This window comes from Ovis aries, chromosome 20 (assembly GCF_016772045.2).
Source record: "Ovis aries strain OAR_USU_Benz2616 breed Rambouillet chromosome 20, ARS-UI_Ramb_v3.0, whole genome shotgun sequence".
Taxonomy (NCBI): domain Eukaryota; kingdom Metazoa; phylum Chordata; class Mammalia; order Artiodactyla; family Bovidae; genus Ovis; species Ovis aries.
In genome coordinates this window covers 47,723,808-47,741,582 of record NC_056073.1, presented here as the reverse complement: position 1 = coordinate 47,741,582, position 17,775 = coordinate 47,723,808, and the positions used below count along the sequence as shown (strand labels likewise).

General features: G+C 45.9%; 1 long non-coding RNA gene and 1 other non-coding gene across 2 annotated transcripts; one reads left to right on the top strand and one right to left on the bottom strand.

Moving 5' to 3' along the window:
- The first annotated feature begins 2,453 nt into the window (after positions 1–2,453).
- Positions 2,454–2,526, top strand: TRNAY-GUA (transfer RNA tyrosine (anticodon GUA)). The gene has a single exon. It is a non-coding gene; the product is annotated as a tRNA-Tyr (tRNA).
- A 6,424-nt stretch (positions 2,527–8,950) lies between these two features.
- LOC121817373 (uncharacterized) lies at positions 8,951–17,126 on the bottom strand. The gene is made up of 2 exons (XR_006057241.2): positions 13,066–17,126; positions 8,951–9,849 (listed from the first exon to the last, which is right to left on the bottom strand). It is a non-coding gene; the product is annotated as an uncharacterized LOC121817373 (long non-coding RNA).
- Between the last annotated feature and the right edge of the window lie 649 nt (positions 17,127–17,775).

Here is a 17,775-nt window from a genome sequence, read left to right as displayed (position 1 = left end):
TCAGAAGACACACTCTGTATAATTTCAACTCTTTTAAAATCACAGTCCAGTGGTTAGTACTCTATTAGGTTAGGACTGCCAAGGGCCCAGGCTCAATCCCTGATCAGGAAACTAAGATCCCACAAGCAGTGTGGCTCATCCAAAAATAGAAACAAATTTTCTGAGGTCTGGGTCATGGCCCAGCGTATGATGTACCTTGATGAATATTCTAGGGGAGTTTAAAGTCTATATGTGATCTCTAGTCTGTGGGTAGAGTGCTCCGTGCATGGGGGTCTGTTGGTTGATGGCGTTGACCAGATGTTCCATTTCCCTCCTGATTTTCTGTCCTCTCATTTCGGTCTGCTGCTGAGAAGGTGAAGGCTTCAGCTGTAATTGCAGATGTGTGTTTCTCCGCCCAGCTCTGTCAGTTCTGCCGCGTGTATTTTGAGGTGCTATTTTTGGTGCAGACCCCTTTGAGATCACAATGCCTCCCTGGTGGACTGATCGTTTATCAGTATGCAATGCATTCTTTTTCTCTAGTGCTTTCTTCTTGCTCTGGAGTCCACTTTATCAGAAAGTAATGTAACTACTTGTGATTTCTTTACTAATATTTTTATGATATATTTTTTCCTATCGGTTTAATTTCACCCTACGTCATCAAGTTTGAAGTGATATTTTTGGAAGTAACATATAGATTGGATATATATATATATATATCCTCTACCAGCCTCTGACTTATGGACTGGTGTATTTAGATCATTTACAGTTAAGGTAATTACTGATATGTTAAGTGTTTAAATCTGCCACTTTCGTTGCACTGAGAGCAGGTGGCCCAGTGCATGTCTGTGTGCTAAGTCGCTTCGGGCATGTCTGACTCTGTGCAGTGGCTATGGACCATAACCCACCAGGCTCCTCTGTCCATGGGATTCTCCAGGCAAGCATACTGGAGTGGGTTGCCATGCCCTCCTCCAGGGGATCTTCCTGACCCAGGGATCGAACCTGCATCTCTTATGTCTAACCTGCATTGGCAGGCGGGTTCTTTACCACTGCCACCACCTGGGAAGCCCAGGTGACCCAGAGCCCCCGCCATAAACCACTGCCAGCATAGACTCTCTGATGTGACTCAAGGTCCCCAATAAACAAAGCCGCTTCTATCAGAGAAGCTATTCCAAGGGCATAGAGTTTACCTCCCAGGAGCCAAGGGCAAAGGCCAGACCTTTCTTTCCATAAGCTTCATTCTTTACTCCACAGTTTGCAAATTGAAAAGGATAGTCCATGTACACACCTCTATTTCTACCCTTTCCATTAGTCCCTCTTCCTTCCTGTTGGTCTTTGATGCTCCTTTGTATCATTTTTGTTGAAAGCATTTCCATTTGTTAGCCTTTAAGGGTGGGTCAGTAGCAACATGCTCCTTTGTCTCAGAATGTCATTTCCTCTTCATCCCTGAAGGACAGTATCACCTGATAAAGAATTTGATCGAGTTCTTTTCACTCAGCACTTGAAAAATATGATGCCACTTCCTTCTGGCCTCTGAGGTTTCCAAGGAGAAATCCACTCTTATCTGAACCAAGTTTCCCCCACAGATAACATGCTGTTCATCTCTGACTGCGTCCAAGCTTTTGTCTTTCATTTTCAGAGTTTAATTCTGACGTATCTCCGTATGGATTTCTTTGGGCTTATCTTGTTTGGGGTTCTCTTATCTTCATGGGTCTGTTATTTTTGTGTCTTATGCCAAATGAAAGGAGTTTTCAGGCGTTATTTCTTCAAACCCTCTTTCAGCCCACACTCTTGCTCTTCTTCTCAGACTCCGATGATACAGACGTTGAATCGTTTTTACTACCCCGTAGTCCCTGAAGCTCTGTTCATTTATTTTCTGCCCGTTTTTCTTTCTGTCATTTATATGGGTGAGTTTTATTGTTCTGTGTTCAAGTTCACTGGTTCCTCTGTCAGGGAAGAGTGTTCCCCTACTGCTTAAGGACTCCCAGGGGTCCACTGAGGATGGTGGGTGTCGACACTTGGACCCCTGTTGGGTGTCGGGGAGGGGTCAGCCCTCCCAGGGCTGCCTTCACTGATGGGCTGGGATGGGAAATGCCAGGTCTGGGTGGTATTCTCTTGGTGGAGAGGACATAAGATGTCGACCCCTGTTACTCCTCTAGTCCCAGGACCCCGAACAAATTTGTCTTCTTCCTTTCAGGGTTTTCCTGTAGATTTCCTTGCATTATTCCCAGGGTTCCTAGTTGTGCTTCCATGATAAGGAGCACAGAGAAAAGAGGGTCCAGCTAGTCCTTGAAGTGCCCCCTCCCCAGTCTGGGAAGCCTACAGAGGGCTGAGCAGGGATGCCCCAAAGTCAGCTCGAGGGTCTACAGGTGTGAAGAGCTGCTGTACTTGTGAGATGCAGGGGGCTGTGGCCACGCTTGGAAGAGACGAGGTTGGGAAAAGAGAGGAATTAGACGTGAAACAACAGCCAAAAGTCTTCCCTGGTGGCTCAGACGGTAAAGCGTCTGCCTGTAATGCAGGAGACCTAGGTTCGATCCCTGGGTCAGGAAGATCCCCTGGAGAACGAAATGGCAACCCACTCCAGTACTCTTGCCTGGAAAATCCCATGGACAGAGGGGGCTGGTAGGCTGCAGTCCATGAGGTTGCAAAGAGTCGGACACCACTGAGCAACTTCACCTTCACGCTCAATGGCCAAATAGCACAGTGTGACCTATGGGCTATTGTAATAAAGACGTGAACCATGACAGCATCAGGGAAACTTGGGTCAAGCGGGGGAGAAGGGGCTATCATCATCCGGCTTCACTCTTTACAGACAGGGAAACTGAGGCTCAGGGAGGCCAAAGCTGGGCCTTGGAAATGGGTCTGCCTGTCCCTAGAACTCACTTCCCCATGGGTCCAGACCTCTGATTTTTTATTTTTTTATTTTTTTACACACACCTCTTAGCAATGGAGCTAAATTGGCCTTGCTTCCCGCCTTCAGAACTCTCTCCCTTGTTCAGACTTGGCGGCATCCAAGTGTGGGTACTCATTCGTCAGTCGTGTCCGACTCTTTGCAACCCCATGTCCTATAGCCCACTGGGCTTCTCTTGTCCATGGAATTTTTCAGGCAAGAATGCTGGATGAGCTGTCATTTTCCACCTCCAGGAGGTCTTCCCAACCCAGGGATCAAACCTGCATCTCCTGCCTTGGCGGGCAGGTTCTTTACCTCCAGCGCCACATGGGAAGCCAAAACTCCAAGTATGAGAAAACTCTAAACACTCTCTGGAAGGAGCAGGGATGAAGCATCCTGCGTGAGCAGGACTGGCCAGGCCCCTCCTCTCACCCTGCCCATGTGGACGCATGTCTCTAGTCCTGTATGGGGCCTGGGCTCCTCCCCACTGCCCACCTGCCAGCCTCCCCCTCCCTCAGGGAGGGTCCTCACCTTGGTAAATGCAGGTAGGTAAATGTGGTCGGAGTTGGGAGGCACCTGGATGGCTCAGGGTGAAGAGCGCACTAGACATATGCTACAGGGTTGGGGAGGAAAAAGAGGATGGTCCCGAAAGGTCCTTTGTTTTGTTCCCTGTAGTTCAACCCTGAAAAAGGCTGAAATGCACAGAGACAAATTCTCCTCCGTTCTCATCTCCACTAAGCCCAAACTGAGACATTTATTAGAGCTGAATTTAAAGTTTTTAAAAATCACTTTCATCCTAAAGGGAAAAACTGTGTACCTGGTGTGCCCTGTAATAATGGCTGTAATTAATCCTTTGAAGGTCTGTGCAATGCAGTAGATGGGGCGCCGGCTGCTCCTGGGCTTTGCAGCCTGTGGCTTGAGGACAAAGACTGCAGAATGGAGAGCTCATGGCGCAGCAGGAGACCCAAGGGCCTCCTTCTGTCGGCTCCTCTGTGACACCCTCGCCCGCTGTCTCCCATGGATGTCAGCTCTGGGGGGAAACGTTACAGTTTGAAAATCAACTCTCCCACGCTCGGCTATAAATCTTGTATGGAAAATTGAAGACGAAAACACATTTCTTTTTCATCGGTCTCATTTGTCTAATAAATGCCTCAGGGACTCACAGCTCAATCAATGCTTCCAATCTCCTGAAATTAAATTATCTTCTTTTTGTGAGTGAGATAAAAATGATTGAAGTAGGTGGAATAATTTGGGTCTTACCTTAGCATTATTGACTGAATGGCGTTACCATCAGTGATTTTTCCCCTCCTGTGTTATTTATTTCAAGGATTACCTGAGATTGCTGAATACACACACACACACACACACACACACACACACACACACACACACACACACACATATATGTATCTGGCTTCCCAGGTGGCACTGGGGGTGAGGAACCCTCCTGCCAGTGCAGGACATTTAAGAGATGCAGATTCAACCCCTGGGTCAGGAAAATCCCCTGGAGGAGGGCATGGCAACTCACTCCAGGATTCTTGCCCAGAGAATCCCATGGACAGAGGAGCCTGGCGGGATACGGCCCATAGAGTCGAAAACAGTTGGACACGACTGAAGCGACTTAGCACACACGCATGTATGTGTTATTTCACTAAAGAGTGTGCTTGCAAACCAGCCATGCTCATTAAAGAGAAGGTGCTGCCATCTATCTCTTGGAGCAGAAGTGGAAACTGGAGGCCAGTCATCTTCCTTAAGTGAAAGTGGATTTAATCCCCTCCAATTCAGACGATTCATACTAAACATAGAGCATTCTTACATAAAACATACAAACACCCAATTTAGAACTACAGAAGAAACGCAGAGAAACACCTCCATCCTTTGATAAGAATAGCTTGTCTTGGAATGTTTTAATGCTTTGTGTATTATACAAACGTTTATTTGGTAACCACTACATGCTAGACTGAAGGCCGGTTTTTATGAATAGAAAGATGGATACCAGAGGCCTGATATCCCACAAGCACACATAGAAATAAACACTGTTAACAGAGTGTGTAAATACTATCGTGGGGCTGTATAACTGGGCCCTGAATGGGAGAGTTTGGGATGGGGAAAAGCCTGAAGGACATGTTTTCTAAAGCAGCGCTGCTCAGCAGCAGTTTCTGTGATGATGAAAACGTCCAGTTTCTTCACTAGGATGACAGCCACCAGACACACGTGGCTCTTGAGCACGGGAGATGTTTAGTTTTGTTTAGTTTTCATCAGTTTGAATAGTGGCTCCCATGTTGGCTAGCACAGTTCTGAAGCAATAATTCTCAAACCTTCAGTCTGTATCAGAGCCATCTAAAGACCTTCTCAGACCTGATTTAGCAGGGATAGGGCCCAAGAATTTGCACCATTACAAGCCCAGGTGACTCTGATGCTTCAGGTCCAGGGATCTCACCCTGAGAAGCACTGCTCTAAAGGACACACGTCCTTAGAGGTCAGAATAAGACTGTCTGCCCTTTGCCTGTAGACTTGCTGTGAGGCAAACGAAGTTAGCCATGACCGTCATCAGAAGTGCTTCAGCAATGTCTTCAGGTGGTCAGAATTTGTAAAACTTGTAAAACCCGGGTTGGTTAAGACCTCCATCGTCTACTTTGGCAAACTCTCCATCACATTCCCCCCTTCTGTCCAGTGTGTGGAGGGACCAATTGTATTTGTGGGGTGATGTTAAAGGCAGATTGAATTGGACATTCATTTTGTTGATTGCTGCTGCTGCTGCTGCTGCTAAGTCGCTTCAGTTGTATCCAACTCTGTGCGACCCCATAGACGGCAGCCCACCAGGCTCCTCCGTCACTCGGATTCTCCAGGCAAGAACACTGGAGTGGGTTGCCATTTCCTTCTCCAATGCATGAAAGTGAAAAGTGAAAAGTGAAAGTGAAGTTGCTCGGTCGTGTCTGACTCTTAGTGACCCCATGGACTGCAGCCTACCAGGCTCCTCCATCCATGGGATTTTGGTTGACTAACTGGGACATATTTTTGTGGTTTCCAGCCACTAGCATGTATGGAGTTACTGCACGCAGCTCTCATGTAGGAATTGTGTCCAGGAATTCTCCCACCAGCCCTCTGCTTACCTGTCAGCACTGAGTAGATTAGAGCCTGGAGGCCGTTGCCTTATAGATACTCCATAGCATCAGACAGAAGTATGTAGGTCATGGTGGAGAAACAAGGTTTGAAATGGAATCTGTGGGAATTGTTTCTTATCATCAGATGTTTAAAATTATAAGTGGGAGCTTCAGTAGTCAAAATGGAAACACTTGCCTATAGAAATCTGTTTGGTGATTCAGCTAATATACTTATTCACAAGACATCCCCTTTTTGCTTATTTAATTTCTTTTGATAAAGAGAAAGATGTTTTCACTAAAGCTTGAAAAGACTGTTTTACCACTGAATTTGCAAGAGGTTTTGAAATATATCAAAAAACAAGTGAAAAATTTCAGAGACCTAATTTGGATATAGAAAAGAGGCATTTATTTTGGTCATCACTCAATTTACTTATCAAAAAAACAAGAGAAAAATCCAGCAAAAAATTAATGGAATATAAAACAAAAGCCATAAGTTGAATAATGTAGTAATCAGTAAGAATTATTCTGATATTGAGAAGTAAATTCTACCAATTTTGCTTCTTTACATTAAACCAAAAATAGTAATTCATTCAGAGGAAGTAATGTATTTTGAGTGGAAATAAAGAGTAGACTCTTTGGATTGTTTGATAATCTGATTAATAAAAAGGAGTCCATTCTACAAGGAAAATGGGAAAATATTTAACTCTTACTGGTTTGACACAAACCACAGATAGTGGAATTGACAACAATAACCTAAAACTCATAAGAAGCCACTAAACCAAGGCCTCGGTGACAAAATGATTTATGAGTGTTTCCAATGCAAAGATTTTTTTTTTTTAGAGATTAATCAGTGTATTAAAAAAAAAAAAAAGTCCTTCAAAGAGTCCTTGAAAATCTACTGTATAGCCCAGGGAACTACATTCAATGTCTTTTGATAACATGTACAATAACTGGAAAAAGAATATATCTATATATATACAAATATAACTGAATTATTTTGCTGTACACCTGAAACATTGTAAGTAACTATGTTTCAGTATGGAGAAAGAAATACCGCAACCCCTGCAGTATTCTTGCCTGGAGAATCCCATGGCCAGAAGAGCCTGGTGGGCTGCAGTCTGAGGGGGTCGCAAAGAGTCGGACACAACTTCTGACTCTTATTGAAGCATATACTTCAATTATTGAAGCATATACCTCAATAATTTTTTTAAAGAGCCTGGTGGGCTGCAGTCCGAGGGGGTCACAAAGAGTCGGACACAACTTCTGACTCTTATTGAAGCATATACTTCAATTATTGAAGCATATACTTCAATAATTTTTTTAAAAGTCTCCCTCTGAAGCTATTCTTCAAAAAAATAAACAAACAAATAAAATAAAACTGAAAACTCTTTGTTGCATGAATGAAACTCAATAGATGTTTTCCCAAATTTGACAATAGCCCTAAAACTTAACCAATAACAAAATGAGAAGCCACATAATCATTTTTTGCAAACTAGCAATAGTTCAGAAAAACCTGACCAACATCAATCAACAATGCTGGAGGAAAGACTATATTATCTTTCTAGCCTCTTTGTAGAAAAATACGACAAAGTTGCCATCTGAAGAGAGCGAACGTCACAAAAATCTAGGAGGAACAAGCACTTGTAGAGGAAAGGCAAGTATTAAGAGTTAATTAAAATGTTATTTTTACAAATTTTGCAAAGTCTTGCTATTTGTTGACATTTAAAATTTAATGATTTTATTATTTTAATTGAGTGATTTTAAATTTAATGATATATCATTTCTTCTGTCACTTGAATATTTAATGTAAAGATTCATTTTTATGTACAATTTTACTAATTTTTTCTTAAAGAAGACCTGGAACTTGTGAGTTTTAGGCTCCACAAAGCCTGAATATATTCCTGTCCTTCTCCAAGTATTCATGAAGTGAGTTGGAAAAGACCTCTAAGCACATGGACCTGGGGACTATTTTCTCTACTCTCGCACCCCCAGCGCCCAGCACATGGACCTGGGGACTATTTTCTCTACTCTCGCACCCCCAGCGCCCAGCACACGCTGCTGCTGCTGCTTGATCACTTGGTTGTGTCAGACGCTTTGTGACCCCAGGGGCCGTAGGCCGCCAGGCTCCTCTGTCCATGGGATTCTCCAGGCAAGAATGCTGGAGTGGGTTGCCATGTCCTTCTCCAGGGGATCTTCCCGAGCCAGGGATCGAACCCGAGTCTCCAGTGTCTCCTGCATTGGCAGGTGGGTTCTTTACCACTGAGCCACCAAGGAAGCCCCCCTAGCACATAGTAGGCATTTAATAAAAACGTGTTAAAGGACAAATGAAGAGTGAAGCTAGGAGCAAAAACGGTAAGTAATTATCCTAGCCAGAGCGATAGCATCAGGAGGGGAGATGGAACCCACAGAAGGCAGAGCACACCCTGACGCTTGTCACTGGGGTGGGGAAGTCGCAGGATGGATGTCAGAGGAGAGAGACGACCAGGGCGAGGAAACTGGGACAAGTTTATGGAAACGCGGCTCCGAAGCAGAGGGAAGGAGAGAAGGCGGCTGGGGAAGGATGGGTCGGACCAGGGATGCAGGTGGGAACCCACGTGACCTGCTTGAAAGGGGCAAACCAGTTGGTGAGAGCAGGAAGCCTGGACAGGAGAGTTTGAAGGGCAAGCTTGGAGCTGCTTTGGGATAATTAGCCAGGAAAGCCACCCAACCAGAGCTTGGTTCCACCCTGAGGAGAGAAAAGACAGCACAATGGGTCTGTCCTTGGGGAGACATGTGTGTGTGGGGTTCAGAATGCCTCGTCCCCACAGCGGGAGGAGGTCTGGGAAAGAGAGACCCCCAGCAAGGAGACCAGACCAGAGATGATTCCACCAGCTCAGGAAGCTGGGCGCAGAGTCCAGGGCTGGGGAGACGGAGTGAAAACAGGAAAGGAGGTGCAGGACCGAGACACAGCACAAAAAATAAGGGCTAGTTGGTTTGTCTGTTTGGGGCAGCGATTTGTCTGTTTTTAACATTTATTGAACGCCTACTATATAGCAGAGGCTTTTTCACAGACCACTTCATTGACTCCTCAAACCCTCCTGCGATAAGAGAGACTCTCGTGCCCCAGACACAGGTTAGGGAAGCAGGGCTCAGGAAGAGACGACCCTCCGTGCCAGGCAGGCAGGATCCAAGGTGGGCATCTCCGAATCTGTCCTCCTCAGGCTCGTGATCCTTGCAGACCCCAGTGGCCACAGGGCACGGGGAGAGGGCAAGTGAAGAACAGCTTCTGACTTTGCCCCCTGGAGGCTGAAGGCCATCTGTCAGAGAGCTGGGTGGTGGCAGGCGGGAAGATCCAGGCAGAACCTTCTGGAGGCATGTTTCTACTTGAACAGCTGGAGGACAGCTTCTTTGTCCTTGTTCTCCCAGCCTGACAAGTATTTTGAGCCCTGAGACTTTGAGAGAATCACTCTGCAGCTGTCCCTGACATTTTAAAATCTGTTTCCAGTTTGAATGAAGTGGAATCTTCGATCTTGGATGTGAAAGTTGTTGCAAAAAAAAAATAATAATAATTGCAGAAAGCAGTTTATTTCAGCTTTTCTTCCTTGTTGCAACTGACCTTCTAAATAAAATATGTGATACAGGCAGGCTTCCCTGCCCCCCGTGAGGAAAGTCTGGGGGTCAGATCTAGAGCCAGCCAGGGCTGGGGGGCCCTGTATCTGCCTCCCAGAAAGGGCTGTGCTCTGCCTTTCTGCCCTTGGCTGAGCCATGCACACAAAGGAGGTTAAGCTGATAAGATGTGAGTACTTGCATGTATGTGTTTTCCAGTTTCTCCAACTGTCTGAAGCTTCATCCTTGGGGAAATTTTCAACACTGGTGTATTCTCAAGAGAGATTATTTCTCCTGTTTGGGAAAGGAGAAACTATTTATGTATTTCCACAATTTACATTGCAACAAAGACATGTGGATTTATTTAAATATTTCCTGGCAGGGCAGCTTTGACATGCTATACTAATCTGCAAAGACAGCTCATTACAGCTGCATAAAAACATCCCCTGCTTACCCGCGGCGGGGGGGGGGGGGGGGGCGGCGCGGGGGTGGAAAAAAAACACATTTACACAAAAATCAAAAAAGCTGATCACTTTAAAAGTTGCTCTTGCCATGGAAAATGTGAAAATTAAAGAAACACAAAATGGTTACATCAGAACAGGAAGCTCACTGAAGACCCTATAGATATTCTTCATGGTTTGAGGAAATGATATTAAAAATGAAAGTAATGATCCCCACTTGCACCAGCTAGTTGAACAGCACCTTTACATTTTCTTTTTAAATGAATCGAGTGCTATGTAGTTGCTGTGAAAGACACAAATGCAAGGGAAAGACACTTCTAGGATCTCCCTCCTTCGCTGCCTGTCACAGATTATTGGACCACCGTGATGTTTGCATATATAACTTTCAGCATAAGATTGATAGTATATATTCCAAGGATACAGTGTTCACTTCTTGCTCAAACAATGCGAGCTTCTTGACCCTGTCTCCCTAGCTTCATCATAAACCGCCTCCGTGTGGAGCGTCCATCGGGACTATCACATCGTCCTCTTGGGCCTTGGGGCACGAGGAATCAAGGCCAGCACACTGACGCTTATCCTGCTCATTACACTGTGAGTGACCAAAGCCTTTGTCTCTGACCCCAAGTTTCGCATCTTGTGCCCACACCCATGAAGCAGTAACAGGTAAGCCCCTCAGCTTCCAGGGAAGGTAAAGTCAGTGAATCTCCACATTTCTTAACAATTGTTTAAGAAAAAAGTCAGTGCATTACGAAGTTTATAACGTGTAGAAATTAAATGAGTATGATAGAATAAGCAATGAGAGAGATTAAATGGAAATGTATTTACTGCAAGTTTCTGTGGATGCGTGCTATAACAGAGCAACGCTGTTCTAACAAACATATACCATAAACCAGAAATGCAGGCCGTATATGTAACCTTAAATTCTCTAGCTGCCACATTGGAGACATGAAAAAGAGGAAGTTAATGGTAGTGTTTTATTTAACTCAGCATCTTCAAAATACTATCATTTCAACATTCAATCAACATAAAAAAATTCAGTTATGTATTTTACATTCTTTTCTTATACTAATTCTTTGAAAATGAGTGTGTATTTAAACCACCAGCATCATCTGTTCATTTTAGCCCCATTTCAAATGCTAACATAGCTACAGACTAACCTATTGGACAGCACAGCTCTAAAACCACCACTGACAACATAAAACAAGGATGGACGGCTGAAAAGTGGATAGAGATAAAATGGAATGCTAAAGAAATACTGTATTAACCCAGAAGAAGTCAGGAAAGAGAAAAACAGGCTTAGAGGCGATGGCACAAATGACCCATTTGGATATGGCACACCAATTCTTCACCTCCAGGATGCAGGAAAGGTGAGCACGGACAGGTCGTGTGAAGAATTTTGGTCCTAAATATGCCATTGACAATCTTTGGGGATTTAGACGAGAGACCTCATCCTTCTCAAATTGCATATATTTCTTTATCATGTAGCGTATCTGTTTATGGCAGCAATAAATGTTACATTTCAGAAAGTGGATTTGGATGTTAGCCCCAGATTTGAGTCTGGACTCTGCCCTCATGTGACTTTGGGCAAATTGCTTAATGGTCCTAAAGTTCAGTTCTTTCTTCTCCATAATGGATATTATATAATGCCTACCTTAAATCCATGTAAAACACAGTGTCCATCATTTTAGAAGCCTTCGAGAATATTAAGTTGTTTTATTATTATTATTAAGCCAACTAGGACTGTGAACTATGGGTTAGACACCATTCAAGGCAGCGATGACTCAAGGGTGAATGGCAAAGTCTCTTTCTTCCATAGAGAAGCCAGACATCTACCTGACTGCCTACTAACATGGCTATTATGAGGCTAAAGTAGGAACACAGAGAGAAGCATTAAGGTTAGAAAGACGTGTTCCTTGTATCAGTGTTCATACCATGACGCATAATCTTTTTCTTTGACAAAATACAGTATCCAGGGAGCCTGGAATAATCATGAATAAAGTTCTGTTCCGGTCATTATTTCAAAAAATCAACAAACTTTATTCTACAAGAGAATGAGGAGCAAATTATTCTCCTTTAAGACTCCCCTGGTGGCTCAGATGGTAAAGAATCTGCCTGCAAACCAGGAGACCTGGGTTCAATCCCTGGGTCAAGAAGATCCCCTGGAGAAGGAAACGGCAACCCACTCCAGTGTTCTTGCCTGGAGAGTTCCATGGACGGAGGAGCCTGGGGGCTACAGTCCATGGGGTTGCAAAGAGTCAGACACAAATGAGTGACTACCGCTTTCACTTAACTTAAAAGAGCAGTTTCTATTTGTTCACCAAGAAGCTCCAATCTTCTGAATCTTACTGTTGGGAACTAGTATTTTATTGATATTTTTCTTCTCTAGCATCCTTTTACAAAAGTATTGTGGTCATTCATGTACCTGACCTAGCCCCTAGTTTATACAGTGAGAGTTATTCCATAGAGAAGATTACCAGGTTTTTGATGCCAAATATATGGAGAAGGCAATGGCATCCCACTCCAGTACTCTTGCCTGAAAAATCCCATGGACAGAGGAGTCTGGAAGGCTGCAGTCCATGGGGTTGCTGAGGGTCAGACATGACTGAGCAACTTCACTTTCACCTTTCACTTTCATGCATTGCAGAAGGAAATGGAAACCCACTCCAGTGTTCTTGCCAGGAGTATCCCAGGGACGGAGGAGCCTGGTGGGCTGCCGTCTATGGGGTCGCACAGAGTCAGACACGACTGAAGCGACTTAGCAGCAGCAGCAGCATATAACAAGCACTTTTTCATACCAACTCAATTTAGTTTTGTTTTCAAGCCTGAAACGTGGATTTAGCAAGATTCCTTGAATAGATGAGAGTCTGGGACTTTCGAGGGTCCTACAGTGGTGGGTGGTGGGGCCAGAATGTGGATGAAAGCCAGCCTGTTTGCACCCGCCCCTTGTACATATTCCTCTCCTGGCGGGTGCTTCGGAGAAGTTGCACAATAGTATTTCCCATTTGTTCAGAGTATGAGGGGTCGGTCGCACATCTTCAGTTGCTCTTACCAAATATTCGGAGACTCTCCAAGCAGATCATATGCTCCAAGCTGCAGTAGCAATGGCGGCAGCAACGGTCTGGGGTCACGAGTTCACTGTCAACAGTGGCAGCCGGGACGATACTCGTGAAGCATTCTCCTTTTCCCACGTGACTTTTAAGTTGTGTGTGTGGGTTCTAAGTCGCTTCAGTTGTGTCCGACTCTTTGCAACCTTATGGGCTATAGCCCACCAGGCTGCTCTGTCCATGGGATTCTGCAGGCAAGAATGCTGGAGTGGGTTGCCATGCCCTCCTCCAGGGGACTCTTCCTGACCCAGGGATCAAACCCACATCTCTTACGTCTCCTGCACTGGGACGCGGGTTCTTTGCCTCTAGCACCTCCTGGGAAACCTGACTTCCAGTCTAATCATCTACAATCACAATGAAATTATTCAGGTTAATATAATATCGTATATCAAGAATTCTTATTTGTTTTTCTATAGTACAAGCACTAAATATTTCTATATTTTCTTAAGTCTGTATTGTCCTCTGGGTAAACCTAAGTCTTGAACAAATCTCACGGCAGGGTCTTCCTTACCTGCACCAGCTCGTACAACCATTTACCCCAAAGATAAAGAGCACTGGGCAAAAAAGGAGGTAACAGTAAATGTTTGTTGATCGGATTTTCAGGAAGATCTAAATTCAGTAGCCTGTTACCTTCTGTTTCTCTTGTGCAAATCTGACATCATCATAGAAAAAGAGGCACTAGACACACAGGAGAATTTACAAAGGAATAAATAAATACACATGACCGATAATAATCACACCAAAAGTGTTTCACCGCACTAGTGCTGAAATAAATATAAATAAATTGAAGAGGAAACCAATATTTATCTACTGAATCAACAAAAACCATTTAAAAATAATAAAATCTGGTTGTTGAGGGGATTGTTATACTGTTTCTGGAAAACTGTGTGATAGGATGTATCAAAAGCCTTAAAATCTGGTGATTCTTCACCCTTGCCGTGCCCCTGAAATACAGTAAGTCAACCATAATCCAATAGAAAATATACATATTAAGAAAAAAATCTGGTGATTCTTTTCACGAAGCATTTCACTTTTAGGCATTTACCCTGAGGAAATAATCATGGCAGCACAAAAATATAGAAAGAAGAGAACATTCACTATAGCAGCATCTCCCATTATTTTGCTGTTAACTATAGTCGAAATGTCTAAAATATAAACTGATTAAGTAAATCATGATCAGTCCACGCGGCAGAATACTATACAGTTACTGAAACTCATGTCATGGAAGGGATTGTAAATGACCAGTGTAAATACTGTAGTATGTTACAGTGTGTGCAGTTTGTATAGTGTGATTGTGTGTGAGTACCAAAAGAACACTTCACAAAATGTCAGTAGTGCTTATCTCTGGATGTTGAGATTTTGGGTGATGATTTTTCTTCTTTGTCCAGCAGCTTCCCTGCCCCATCTCCCTGCAGGGGAGGGTTATCTCCAAAGTCTTTCAATTAGGATGTATTAATTTAAGAATGAGAAGAGAAAAAGAAACTGTGATGCATTTTTGAGAAACACTGACATCACACTTTAACTTCTTGGGGAGCCCAGACTCTCAGGCAAGGGCGAGCTCTTGCTTTGCCCTACCTGGGAGATGACTCAACAAGTCCAGAAGTCCAGTCTCCAAAGCCAAAAAGATGAGCTTATTGGGTCACACCCATCCTCTGTATTTCATCCATTCAGTCTAAAGTGTTTTACCGAGTACCTGCTCTGTGCTAGGCACTAGGGGTACAACAGTCAGGAGGACAAGAGGGAAAGAGAAAGGAGAAAGGATGCGAAGGAGGGAGGGAAGAAGAAAGCCTTCTAATGTACTATGAGGGACTCTGACCTCAGCGACGTGGTGGCCAGGAGCAGCGCTGTGAACCAGCCCTCAGGTACACAAGCTTGTTCTGGAGGGAGTTGCCAGGGGTGGCACAGCTTCCTTCAGAGCTCAGGCCCTAAGGTGAGAAAGAGGTACAAGCATCCAGTCCAAGGTAACAGGACGGGCTGGAGATGCTGGCTCAGGAGGGAGCAGGGTTGCTATAGAGACAGAGAGAGGGCTGGGCCAGCAGGGGTTGGAGCAGAAGAGACCAGACCACAGTTGAATCTTGTGGCCACATTCTGGGGCCCACTGAAGGGCTCTGGATCTGAGAGCATCCGGGGGATTCTAGGAGACCCCGAGGAGTCCCATCCTGGGCGGCAGCGGGCAGACTAGAGCAGAAAAAGACCCTCATGCAGTCACAAGGAAATCACCCAGTGATGCACAGACTATTTTTAAGTGACTTCATCTTTGACTCCCTACCAGGGAGTCTCCGATCTTAAGGTTCAAAAGCTCGAACAAAGGAAAGACCATCTTTTTGAGCGTGAAGTGACAATGTGGGGCGGTGGCTTTGCAACACAATTAAATTCTAGGTGAGCAGCGGCCACAGCTGTGGAAAGCACCGTTTTGCCTGGAAAGTACAAAGTGCCTTTTTCCCGCTTTATTCATCAATAACCCTACAATTGGAGCTGACACATCCAAGCTTCAAAGCGAAAGCAAAGAGCTCAGTTTGTGAATATTAAGCGGCTTGCTGAGAGATGGTCTGACCCTTAGGTGTCAGCGGCGTCCAGTGGTGACAGAAAAGGGGCCTAACGTTCATTAGACCCCTTCAGGGCTGGGCGGCTCACTGGCCAGCTGAGGGCTCTCTCTTCCGAATTCTCAAGGGCCTGTTTTCCATTTCTAGTGGGGAAGAGAGTTCTTCTAATGAGAAGGTATTTATGTCCATCCATTTAATCACCTGCCATGGGATGCAGGGCCTGGCTTTGGCTGAAAAGAAACGTCTGCAAACCAGATTACTGAGAAACTCTTGAACCTGGCACACAGCACTTCTCCCCAACTCTGCTTTCCTCTAAAAATGTAAGTATTAATTTTTTTAAATAAAAGGTGGAGTCTCCTGGGGGTGGATCTCTCAGAGGCCCAAGAGGCTGTGGGAAGACTACTGAAGACCCTCGCTGGCTGGCACCAACCCTATGAGACTCACATGTTACCCACACTACAAACAGTAGATGTGAAAATAGTTAAAGAGCGAAACCTCACCGCTCAGCCCTGGAGTGGCGGGGGGTTGGGGGGGGGGCACTAAATGGGGTCACTCATGAAGTAGCACGGCTTCCTGCCATCTGCACGGGCAAGGAGCTGTTGTTCTGGTTGCACTCAATCCAGAAGACGAGAGTGAGAGGAGATCACACCTGTCCCCTCCCTCCGCAGGGTGGCAGAGACCAGGGTCAGCCCACAGAGGAAGGGAGCAAAGTGGCAGCACTCTAGGAGGGGAACTGTCGCCTAGTATCACAAATTCAGAGAGCAGCCACCGTCGAGTGCGGTGGGCCGTTGCGGAATGCAGAAGACACACTGGCGTGGGAGACAGAGTCCTGAGTAGTCAGAGCTGTTGGCCCGCTGTCGGCACGTGAAGTATATTGATGGCTCACGCTGGCCTGAAGCCCCATCCACGCACCGCAGAAGGGCTGTGTGCGCCCGGGCGTGAACCCCTGTCCTGTCCGCAGTGCGCGCACATGCACACACACACATATGCATTCCTGGAGTGTTTAAGTCTCCACGAAACCTGTGAGGGTCACGGGGTGGCGAGGAAGCCCCTTAGAATCCAGTCCCCGCAGCAAGAACTCCAGCATCCAATCCGTCCTGAGAGACCCTTAGCCCACCTGCCGCCGGCCGCTTGCTCCGCCCCCAGCGGCTCGCCCCGCCTGCCGCCGGCCGCTTGCTCCGCCCCCAGCGGCTCGCCCCGCCTGCTGCCGGCCGCTTGCTCCGCCCCCAGCGGCGGCGTGTCAGCGGCTCCGTCCTGGCTCTCTGGCCCCACTCCCTTCTCTCTCCCTTCCCTCACGCTCTGCAGCAGAGCCTGGCCACCTGCCGTCACCTTACCTTCTCCTGTGGGGCGGTGTCGCCCTCCTCCACTTCCATCTTTGGACTCCTGCCCTCAGGCTCCCGCTCATCCTTACAGTCTCTCCTGAAACACCAGAGTTTTCTTAAGAGCGCGCACCGACCACCACCCTGATGAGAACATTCTTACCGGACAAGAAAAGAAAGCCGCCATCGCCAAGCGAGCCTCTGTGGAAAGAAAGCAGCTGGCGACAGGAAGGAAGACGGTTATTTAAAAGAAGAAGGGAAATCTGAACGCGACAGAACAGTGCGGTGACTTCAGCAGGGCGTGGTCAGGGCCTCGAAGTCAACACCAGAGCTTGAGGATATATTCAGTCACTATTTACATACACATACTATTTACATGCACGTAACTATTTACATGCACACAACAATACATACATGTAACATAGTTACATACACATAAGGACAGAGGATGAGATGCTTGGATGGCATCACCAACTTGATGGACATGAGTTTGAGTAAGCTCCAGGAGCTGGTGATGGACAGGGAGGCCTGGCGTGCTGCAGTCCATGGCGTCGCAGAGTCAGTCACGACTGAGCAACTGAATTGAACTGAACTGAACCATCTCTCGGGGCTTCCCGGGAGGTAATAGTGGAAAAGAACCCACACCCAGTACAGGAGACAGACATGGGTTCGATCCCTGGGTTGGAAAGATCCCCTAGAGAAGGAAATGGCAGCCCACTCCAGTATTCCGGGCTGGAGAATCCCATGGACAGAGGAGCCTGGAGGGCTACAGCCTATAGGGTCGCAAAGAGTC